Genomic DNA, 12,500 nt, shown 5'->3' with positions numbered 1-12,500 from the left:
AAATAGGGCTACCATTTGTAGTGGCTTATATGCTGTCAATCACTGAGCTAATGCGGCGATACCGCCTACGCATTAGGAGGTAGTTAGCTAACTATTCGTGGAGCTAAGACGTCAAAGCACTGTAGTATAAGCATACTGCTTTTGAGGATAATCTAGAATGAAAGTGGTAGAATGAGGTTTACTGTAGCTTTAGCTTTAGTTTTATAGAACCACTATAACCACTATAACCACTAAGGATGTTTAGTTTTATAGAACCACTATAACCACTGCGCCACTAAGGATGTTTAGTTTTATAGAACCACTATAACCACTGAGCCACTAAGGATGTTTAGTTTTATAGAACCACTATAACCACTGCGCCACTAAGGATGTTTAGTTTTATAGAACCACTATAACCACTGAGCCACTAAGGATGTTTAGTTTTATAGAACCACTATAACCACTAAGGATGTTTAGTTTTATAGAACCACTATAACCACTATAACCACTAAGGATGTTTAGTTTTATAGAACCACTATAACCACTAAGGATGTTTAGTTTTATAGAACCACTATAACCACTAAGGATGTTTAGTTTTATAGAACCACTATAACCACTGCACCACTAAGGATGTTTAGTTTTATAGAACCACTATAACCACTGCACCACTAAGGTTGTTTAGTTTTATAGAACCACTACAACCACTAAGGATGTTTAGTTTTATAGAACCACTATAACCACTGTGCCACTAAGGATGTTTAGTTTTATAGAACCACTACACCACTAAGGATGTTTAGTTTAATAGAACCACTATAACCACTGCGCCACTAAGGATGTTTAGTTTTAAAGGACCACTACAACCACTGCGCCACTAATGATGTTTAGTTTTATAGAACCACTATAACCACTGCACCACTAAGGATGTTTAGTTTAATAGAACCACTATAACCACTGCACCACTAAGGATATTTAGTTTTATAGAACCACTATAACCACTGCACCACTAAGGATATTTAGTTTTATAGAACCACTATAACCACTGCACCACTAAGGATGTTTAGTTTTATAGAACCACTATAACCACTAAGGATGTTTAGTTTTATAGAACCACTATAACCACTGCACCACTAAGGATGTTTAGTTTTATAGAACCACTATAACCACTATAACCACTAAGGATGTTTAGTTGTATAGAACCACTATAACCACTGCGCCACTAAGGATGTTTAGTTTTATAGAACCACTATAACCACTAAGGATGTTTAGTTTTATAGAACCACTATAACCACTAAGGATGTTTAGTTTTATAGAACCACTATAACCACTGCACCACTAAGGATGTTTAGTTTTATAGAACCACTATAACCACTGCGCCACTAAGGATGTTTAGTTTTATAGAACCACTGCACCACTAAGGATGTTTAGTTTTATAGAACCACTATAACCACTAAGGATGTTTAGTTTTATAGAACCACTATAACCACTGCACCACTAAGGATGTTTAGTTTTATAGAACCACTATAACCACTGCACCACTAAGGATGTTTAGTTTTATAGAACCACTGCACCACTAAGGATGTTTAGTTTTATAGAACCACTATAACCACTGCGCCACTAAGGATGTTTAGTTTTATAGAACCACTATAACCACTGCACCACTAAGGATGTTTAGTTTTATAGAACCACTATAACCACTGCACCACTAAGGATGTTTAGTTGTATAGAACCACTGCACCACTAAGGATGTTTAGTTTTATAGAACCACTATAACCACTGCGCCACTAAGGATGTTTAGTTTTATAGAACCACTATAACCACTGCGCCACTAAGGATAATTAGTTTCAATTTTAGGTTGATTTTAAATATAAACGTTGTCATTCTTTTGCAGACATGCTGCTGGATTTTCCACATGCCACCTTTTAATTTTCACTTGGTAGGAGTCACTGATAACAATGGGCCTCATGCGCCAACCGTTCTTAAGAAGTTCTTAAGAGGAAATTTGTTCTTAGACCCACTTAGGAAGTTTTTAACCCTTAGAAGAGCAAAGACGCCAATTGGCGTCTTCATCAGAATTCCGTAAATGAGCAATGACGCCAATTGGCGTCTTTCTCTTTTTTGATTAATCTAAACATATTAATATGCTCCGAAGCGCTGTTTAAATTCCTGAGCTTATATTCCAACTACATTACCCAGAAAACCCGTGTCACGTGACACACGTGTACGTGTTGCCATTGGAAGCTGGTCCCACCCCCTGTAAACAGTGGGGGCAGAGGGAGTCTTCATAGTTTTCATTGTTTTGCCTGTTTTGCCGTCTCGCCCGAGCGATTTTCTAGCAGAAAAAGTTGAAAGCAGTACTATTTATTTGAGCGAGTTTTGTGGTAGTAGTATTGATCCATACGCGTCCCAGTCGCCTTCTCCAGGCGGAGTAGCCCTGGTCCAGTGCTTACAGCGAGACTCGCTGCTCCCTCCCTCCTTTTTTCATTGTCTCCCCATCGTCGTCCGATGAGCTATACCGGGAAACCATTGAAGAAGACGATCAACCCGGAATGTTTTGAGGTAATCTTATTGTAGAAAATGCCCTTCTATAGTGATCAGAAATCATAAGATGATCGCTACAAATAGATGCTTGGATAATTACTACTACTAGTCAGATCATGACGCCAGAATGACTCACCACGATGGCCCCCAGCCATTAGCCAGCACCAAAGGTGCTGGCTAATGGGGGGGTTGGTGTCGGTCGGTGCATTGGTGCTGGCTAATGGCTGGAGGGTGGTGTCGATCGGTTGGTCGGTGCAGTACAAATGTATCGTAGCAGGCATGCACGCATGGCAGTACAAGTATTTTATATTGTAGCGTGCCTTATAGGCGATCTGATCTTTAGAGTAATGTTCGCTCCTTTTATTTACTGTCTACAAAGACGGAGAACAAACATGCATCGTTTACTGAAGCAACGTGTGGTTATGATGACCTTGCTACAAGGATCGGAGGGGGGACGGGGAGTGAAGCTAACAGTAGCGTATTATATAAGATCTGTATGACGTTTCATTGACGTCTGAGCTTGCATGATAATCGCATTCATTGTATATTGTATACAATCATGATTGTACATTGTTTAGTGTGTCTCCGTGTGATGATGATGATGACGATGATGTCAGATAGCCTACGTCCCCGTCCCCCCCCAACTGGCTATTGGCCGGGCTGACTACAGCTAAATGTTTATTTTTTATATATTTAGAACTGGCATCAGATGAGGAGGAGGATGATGATGATGATGATGATGATGAAGAGTCAAGACTGCGATGGAGTTCTCCGACACTGAACCGGATGCATTCATTCATTTCAGTTGTTGTTTTTTTTTAATTTAGCCTACACACACACACACCGTCAAGAACAACTGGAATGCAGTGGTTTGGGGACACTGGGGAGTTTGGGGACAACTGTTTTTTATGTAGGCCTATTTATTTTCTGTAATATTTATTATAATTGTATTATGTTAGTAGTCATACAAAATAAAAGACGCTTTTACAATGAGTTAGACCTGTCATGGCTATTTTGTTCACTATTCTGAGGTTTATGGTTTGACTAAGCGAGTTTCAACTGTGATTTACTCTGTAACGGTAGATGGTAAGAACCCAATTTTTTGTTATAATACAGTATACATTCAAGTCTATATTTTGATACATATCATGGGCACAAAGTCATATCAAAACAATGTCCTTGGATGTGTTTTTTATCAAAACTGTTTCTTCACAACAGGTTTTTGAGATACATGCATGAATAGACAAGGTACTGGTAAGACTATGTAAACATGGTATATATCAAAATGTGCGTTAGAATGTCTAATTTTACCCCAAAAAAGAATTGAGTTTATATGATGTTCCATTTCAGAGCTAGGGGGACTTTTAGCTGGATAGGTCAGATTGATCATGACTGACCATGCTATTTATAGATGGCAAAATATCTACAGTGGTACATGTGAGAAACTTTTTATTTTATTTTAATTGAACTAGACAACTAACCCTTTAAAATGAGATATTGCATGGCTATGTACGCCCAGCAGAAAAAAAGTTATTTAGAAAATAAAACTTCAACCTGGCATAACTTTTTTTGTTGTCCTAGAAACACTACCCAGTGTAAATGCAGGCTCTTTTAAATGGCTTCCAACACAAAAACTAAACATTTTATCAACTCAGTTCATTTTTTTCCTGGAAGCAGACAAGCCAAGCTTTCTCTGAAGGTCTTTCGTTGTCACATATTCACAACAGAGAATTTTCAATAAATCATTCAAAAACGCCATTCTGCCATAGAGAAGTCCACAAACTATATAGAAATCCTTGAAACTCTCAAAGAGTTAAGAAGATTTTGGGATCCCTCAATCTTTTCTTAGCTGTCATTTGTTCGTAGGTAAGAACAGAATCTACGCACACTGTGGAGCACTCTTAGGGTGCCGTTTTTGTTCTTAAGTGCAATCTGAAAAACAGTGCCATCTGCATGATGCTCAAAGTTTGGTCTGAGGACCTCAAGGGGTCCTTGAGGAAGTTCCAGGCAGTCCACAGCAAAATATGGAACATTTTACCACTTTAATCCCATTTTATACTTTGAAAATAGCCAATCTACAAGCTCACAAACGCGTCCCATTACTGCCCATTTTGAGCTTGTAGATCGGCTATTTTCGAAACATTTTGATAAACATTTCCCTAGCAGAAAATATTTTCATATGGGGGTCTGCAGAATGCATGTCAATGTGGGGGTCCTTGACATGAAAATGTTTGAGAACCACTGGTTTAGAGTTCACAACACAACCCAAACAAACGCATCATACCCACCACATAAATTCTCTAAATGAGTTTCTTGGAGAAACATAATGTCTGAAGATAGGGATTTCAGATGAGATACTATACTTTACCCCTCTTAACTGGGTTGTTCACGCCCTTCAGATTCCAAGTAGTAAAAGTAAGGCCCCCTCGTCCATCACTACGAGTTAAACCACTGCATTGAGAAAAAACAACCTGACAAAGTTCAATGATTTCCATTCTAACACATGATGCACTTGTCACTGAGCAGCATACCCACCCCTTAACAAAAACAGATAAAACACAGAATGTCTGGCCGTTGCAAAAAGTGCACAGCGCGACTCCATTAGGGAGGATGAAGAAAGAAAAAGAAAAACAGATAATGCAAAGAAAGGAGTATTTAAGGCGAAATGTCATAAGATTTTAGTCGACTAAATCTATACAGTTGACTTGGTCGACTAAATAGTTTTTTGGCCGGCCTTGGTGGCATCGCAATGCCTGATTTTACACTTGGTTGACGCGTTGTGAACTTGTAGATCTGCTATTTTCAGAGTGCAACCAAACCATGAAATTACTTCTCTTTTAGTTATTTTGTCCACTAGTCCCTCTCTAACATTTTAGTCCAGTTTTTATTTGTTGACAAAATTGTCATTATAGCTTAGTATGTATTTCATTTTTATTCAGTTTTCCCCAGTGAAAAAAGGTCATTTTTCGTCATAGTTTTAGTCGACGAAATCAACACTACCCTCAGGTGTCACTCTATACCTGGTCCCCTCTCCTCCTTTTGGTCCCTCTACAGTCTCACCAATGTCTACAAGCTCACCACGCATCCCAACCAAACGTGTTGTGAGCAATTTTCGCCAAATGTTTGGCATTTTTTGCTGAATGTTCCCATTATTGCATGCCCAGAATATAGGGACGCACCCTAGTGTCCCTCGCGTCCATGGGTGGAGTGGTGTGTGTGTGTATGTGTATGCGTGTGCGTGCGTGTGTGTGTGTGTGTGTGTGTGTGTGTGTGTGTGTGTGTGTGTGTGTGTGTGTGCGCGTGTGCGTGTGCGCGCGCGCGTGTGTGTGTGTGCGTGTGTGTGCATGTATTGTGCACCGTTCACCAATCACTCCTCATTTTTTTATTTCCCATACTAAAAACATAGATTTAATAGTCGTGGTAGCTCTTGAATGAAATTATGTCAAATTATAACCAAAAGGCAGGTCGTTAGGCGTCCATGTGTTCACCTCAAAGACCCCATCCAAACATATGAGTCTCCTGGGACCGGCATGCTGTCTCGGGGGGCCCGCAATTAGTACAGAAGCAGGGAGTTTGTCTGTGTACGGCATGTGTACCCACGCACGTACGTGTGTGTGTGTGTGTGTGTGTGTGTGTGTGGGTGCGGAGGTGGGACTCTTAAGTGACATTTTCATCTTCCGACGGATCGGAATGTGAAAGAGGAAGAAAAACGTGCCTCGAGGCAACTGTTGACATTGCGTGGTGAGCCGACGCAGCGTGCGTCTTTGTATTGTTCTAATGTATTTATATAGCAATGCTAAACGCCGAACATGGTTCCACATTCATTTACATAAAGCAGCATTGTATTGCCTCAGGGTACACTCCCCCCTCCAACCCCCATCGCTTGCACCCATCGCATGCACGCACGCACGCACGCACGCACGCACGCACGCACGCACGCACGCACGCACGCAAACACACACACACACACACACATACACACATACACACACACACGCATGCAGATGAGATCGTTTAGCACCCCCCACCCCCCGCAACTCCCTCTGCTTACACTGACGATTCCTCAGTTCACTTGTCACTTGTCATTGGCAAAAAGGCAAGGCAGTAAGGCACCATATGCCATTCTGTTTGTAAGTGGGACCACCTCCTGTGTTGTCGGAAACGCACACACACATGCACACACATAAATGCGCACGTACAGTTACACGTGCATGCACGATTGCACAAGCATATGCACACGCATGCACGCACGCACGCACGCACGCACGCATGCACGCATGCACACACACACACTCACACACACACACAGTACAAAGTAGGCCTACAGTACATAGAATTTTCCCAGTCAAAGACAACGCCGGGGAGTGCTTCTCCTCAGAAAACGACTCTGATGATGAAAGCGAGCGTTTCCAGCCTGTGATTTTCTGATGTGCACCATGGATGTGATCAGAGAGGCCTCACGTTGTTCTCTCTCTCTCTCTCTCTCTCTCTCTCCCTCTCTCTCTCTCCTGTGTGCATAATGTAGTTAGTTTCCATTTCCCCCTGCTGTAAGGGGGCAACACTCACAACAGACAAGACATTTCCAGCTGCTTGCTCATCTCTCTGAATCAAGGGGATATTTAACCTGGGAATAGAGACTGTTATTTTATTTATTTATTTTTTTCCAGAGCTCTGGGATTGTCAGCTGGGTTGGAAAATTAACATCAGCCACCAGCAAAATGCTAGAGGCTGTGGCTTATATATTACTTTTATTATTATTATTTGTACGTTCAGTACACTTTAAAATCCTGCGTGTTAATTTAACACAATCATCTGTACATTTTCATTTGTACCCTCTCAGAGTTAAATGAACACTTTTAAATGAACACTTTTAGCCTGACACTGAGGCTGAATTTTCAATTAGTTTCACTTCATTATTCATTATTCAGACTGAAAGCCCTTCCCACAGCAGCCATTTCTGGGATGGGCGTGGCCAAATCGGCAGTCTTCTGCGATTGGTTCACACCAACCAATCAAAATAATATCAAAGCAGTCAAAGTTGTCAATGTGGTTGGCTAACCTGGTTGCTAACCAAACAAACACAATCAACGAGTGCTACTAGCATGTAAACAAACGCTTCTAAAACCGTATCTGTAAAGAAACTATTTTTCATAGGGCGATTCAGCCAGATCGATACGGTCGCAAGTTACCACAGTGGGGGAAGCCAATTTGTTGTTTGACGTCATCGAGTTGAAACAACGCTGATGGCCAAACAATCGCAACGAGACCTACATCGCCATAGACCGAGTAACCAGACCTGAATCGCCAGAACATGTTTTTGAGTGGTGCAAACCACTCCAACAACCAGCTTTGTCTGTACCCGTGTACCTGTACGTGGTACCTGTACGTGGCCCCACGCACAGGTGAGCATGGTTGCTATGGTTAGTGTGTGACGTCACTGCACCACTCAGTTCACACGGTGTGATTTTTTTAATGTGTGTGGCTAGCTATTCAGGGCTGGAGCCAGGCTAGAACACTTTCACTGTGTGCCAGGATTTGGAGGTCATATATTCAAATTGTAAGAAAAAAACATGAGCTGTTTGGTAGAACATTGGAGAATTTTGGATACCGTTGTACGACAAAGTATAATAGGGTTTGAGTGGTTAATCAGACTAATTATCTTGACAATTTTCTTTTTTAATTATTTCACATTCACTCGTTGATACAGATATTGTCTCTGTCGGGTGGAAACCTCATACGTCCAAAACTGTTACTTTTCAGGATTCAAATTCAAAAGTGATTGAATAAGTCGATGAATAAGCTCAAAACACGTCGCCTTACCTAATATATACTTTAGTCAGTGTGATGCTGTAGTTAGTATATGATCAAGTAGGTTGTTAATTCATGAAAAGGTTTCTGCCCGACAGCAATGATAAAAATAATAATGAAACACAAATTGAAAAAGGTTATTGATAGAATAATCAATAACAAAATAATTGACCGTTTCAGTCACTAGACTGACTAGTAGGGAAACAGTGACTGGCTTAGCTTACTAACCAACTGGCCAACAGACTAGTCCAGTGACTTACTAATTGACTGACTGACTGACTAGCTCACCCACTCATTCACAGAGTCCATACAGTAGCTTACTGTCTGCTGACTGACTGATTGACTTGCTGTCTCGCTGACTGACTCATGTGTCACTGGATGGGTTTCACACCGCCGAGGAGCCCCCTGTGCTGTCATCAGCACCCTCTAATACGCTCTCCACTGACAGGCACATTTCCATTTTTTCCCATTAGCTCTCATATGGAAGGAGATATGCCTGGATGGGATTAGACTGGTTGGCTGTGTGTGTGTGTGTGTGTGTGTGTGTGTGTGTGTGTGTGTGTGTGTGTGTGTGTGTGTGTGTGTGTGTGTGTGTGTGTGTGTGTGTGTGTGTGTGTGTGTGTGTGTGTGTGTGTGTGTGTGTGTGTGTGTGTGTGTGTGTGTGTGTGTGTGTGTGTGTGTGTTTCAGATCACACTGTGTGCTACTGGTTCTTATAATAATTGATGAGACCGTTTTGCAATTAAAGCCATCGAAAAACAGCAGATCTACAAGTGCACATCGTGTCACTTTGTGCCATGCTGCGAGCTTGTATTTCTGCTATTGTTTTAGATATTTTAAAAAATATCTAAAATGTTTTAATAATTTGAAATTCTTCCTCTTCTGGAGGTCCCTGGCACAAAACATTTTCAGATGGGGGTCCAAATTCATATGCATTTGAGGGTACTTGCCTTGAAAAGGTTTGACAACCACTGCAGTATGCTAAAAAGGAAAGCAATTAGACATGTAGGAAACATCCTGCTGATCAATGAACTCCCATCTCCACTGACGGCACAACCCAAATTACATACGCTACTCTTGTCTCTTACCATAGGCAAGCTGACAACCAACAACCAATAAAAGCACAGTATGGCTGTAGTATGATCATGTAGGGCATACATGGGCAACTGGCGGCCCGCGGGCCACATGCGGCCCCCACATTCACTTAATGTGGCCCTCAGATTAATTTCGGAATACTGATATGTTATTGATTTCAGCTGTTACAATTCCAAACATGCAAACATGACCCGCTTTAAATTAGTAGCTTGCTGAGTAGTATTACAAATAATGTTATTGTCTTTTTTGATGTCCAATATATTTGTATTTAGTTCAAATGACTTTTCAGAATCCCAATTAAAAATAGCAAAACATTATTCAGGATTTCAATTCAAATATAGCAAAAATAGCCGATCTACAAGTTCAAAACGTGTCGCATCGCGACGCGTTTTGCTACGACATGCATGCAATGTGGCCCCTCTGGAGGGAGTATGGAAATATAATGGCCCTCTCCATCGTCAAAGTTGCCCACCCCTGATGTAGGGCGTTCATTTACAGGGGAAAAACGAGTTAGAATGGAGATATGAGGTTTCTGCCTTACAGTGATATACCGTGTTCTCTTTTCCTTATTTTAATCACTTTTAAGCCTTTTTTGATGATTAAAATGTTACAACAAATGAAACAAAAGTACACACTCTCAGAGTTAAATGAACACTGGGGATGTTGGAGTGCAGTCAGTGTGTCACGCCAGCTGAGTTTGAACATATTCTGCTCTATTTAGCGCAGGTTCTACAGCCCTCTCTCATTTGATTCCCTTTCATCGTTGGCGTTGCACGTTTTCCTCTCTCGCTACCGGTCTTCTTCCTAATCTCAAACACCCCCAGGCTAATTAATGTTGTAAAGGACTTTTTTTTGTTTTTTCCATCATTTTTCAAATGCTATTTGGCTTTCCCCTGCAGCGGTGCTGTCTCCTTGCATCTTTATTCCATAATAACTAGATAACGAGGACTTCACGTTATCAACTTTTTATTTATTTTTTATTTTTTCATACATTTGATCTGTCTGACATATAATTTCAGCTTTGATGTACAATTTTTAGTTTTTCACGTGGATGTGCCCTTTTACATAATATCTGTATGTTTTGTATGCACAGTTTAAAAACACATAGTAAGGTACACATATACTGTACACATACTGTACACATATGCCTTGTTTTTAGTTAAACGAACATTAAAAATCACACCCGTGTGAACTGAGTGGTGTAAGGTCTTATATAGCCTGATCAGCTCTGATCTGACGTAATGTCTGACGTAATGAAATCACACCCGGGTGAACTGGGTGACCGTAGCAACCATGCTCATTTTGGTACGAACAGACAGACAGACAGACAGACAGACACGTAAACTAACAAAGCCAGTCGTAGGAGTGGTTTACACCACTCAAAAACGGCATTGACAATGAAGGGAAATTTACGTCATCTTGTCCCTAACACAAACATTAAATGCCAATAACAATAAAGAGTTTGTTTTGTCCGTGTTTGTTTTACATCACCATTACATCACCTAATCATAGCAACATGAGTTAGACTTTAATATATTAGCGCCCCTCACTTCACACAGGTGTGATTTTTTACAATGCTATAGAAGAAAATGATCTCGTAATTGGCATTAGTTTTTGTTCATCCCTGCTGACACAGTATTCACTTAGTCATCATCTAGTTCAGAGTGCATCTGGTGACCTGCAGTGCAGTGTGTGGTTTCAGTACGTTGCTCAAGGGCACTCGGGCAGTGCTGGTGTGAACCGTATAGTAGATGGAAATTGGAATACGAGCCGTCATCCGGCCACCACTTCACACGTGGAAAGCATCCTCATGTGGGAACCTCATGGGGCATCTGTGGTTGCATCCTGTGGCACTCTTTTAAATTCTCCAGAAGGAGTCACCAAAGTCAAGCATAAATGATGGGCACCACTGACACCCCTAATCTATAACGGTACTACCAATCACAACACAATACATGTCAGGATGCATGTTGGTTATCTTACATAGGGCTTCAACAGGGCCATACTGACCTACAGTACGGCTGTAAAAGTTAGGCTTAATTTGCAGTGGATGCATCTTTTGGTCAGTCTGACATGTCCTTGATTTCTTTCTTTCTTCTTCTGAAAACTCATTCACTTTACTTCCTGTTTAATATGCCACTCAACCCCACCTCTCGCGTGGCATTGTACATCTGTGTGTTTGTGTGAGAGGATGTGCAAATCAAATATTGTTAATTTAGGAAGAAAGCCCATCCCACACTCTGCCATTAGATATGGTACACAAATTTGCAGGCCTTGTCACTCCCAGCCCTTTAGCCGATCTCCCCCACACCGTTCACTTCTCCGCTTCTCACAACATACTGGTCTCTACGTAGCACAGATTGCAGGAAGTAAAGCGAGATGGGCAGTATTGGCTTTCTATTGTTTGTCTTGGCGCAACTTTGATTGATTTCCTGTACTGTATCTGTGTTAACTGGGTGCCCATCCATAGGAGACCAGAAGCAAGTTGTGAGTCTCTTAATTGCAGTGGAGAAGTAACCATGAGCACAGGCTATGACTTGCCCCACAGTTAATGCAGTATTAATTGGACCCACATATGTTCCAAACATGGTATTTTTGGTATATTATATGTGTATAATATTTCTTACCATTGGCAAAGCATGGAATGCAGTATCTTGCCTATTAAGGATGTTTGCTTCAGCCCTGTCTCCAATGGTCAGAGGCCAATTTTGTAGGCTTGAGGGAGTAAAGATAAGTTTGTTTATTGATCAACACAGTGTGTTAGCTAGCCTAGCTATGGAGAGTCAATGGACAGAGACGGGGAAACCGAAAAACATTGGGGACATAATGGGAGATTTTTGAGCATCCTCATAGTACGCACTATCTCTGTGGCCTGTGGTCTCATGTAGAGTTGGGCTGACTAAGCTTCATTACTGCAACGACACTATCTTATGGGAGGAATGGCAGGCTTCCAGTTGGCTCTATCAATCTGTCAATCACTCCCCTCTAATCTTAGCTCTGCCCCTTAGTGCTGCCCATCACTTCCTGGCACAGTGGAAACAAGGCCATTCTGTCTGCCTGATTCCCGGAGAATGGATAACGG

General features: G+C 41.4%; 1 protein-coding gene across 2 annotated transcripts in view; it reads left to right on the top strand.

The window, feature by feature from the left end:
• Nucleotides 1-12,500, top strand: part of dscamb (Down syndrome cell adhesion molecule b) — a gene marked incomplete at its 5' end in the record, with an annotated part of 234,817 nt that overhangs the window by 79,473 nt on the left and 142,844 nt on the right. The gene's annotated exons all lie outside the window — the stretch shown is intronic.

This window comes from Electrona antarctica, assembly GCF_951216825.1.
Source record: "Electrona antarctica genome assembly, chromosome: 11".
NCBI lineage: Eukaryota > Metazoa > Chordata > Actinopteri > Myctophiformes > Myctophidae > Electrona > Electrona antarctica.
Note: the sequence above shows the minus strand (reverse complement) of the source record. Positions and strands in the feature narration are given on the sequence as shown.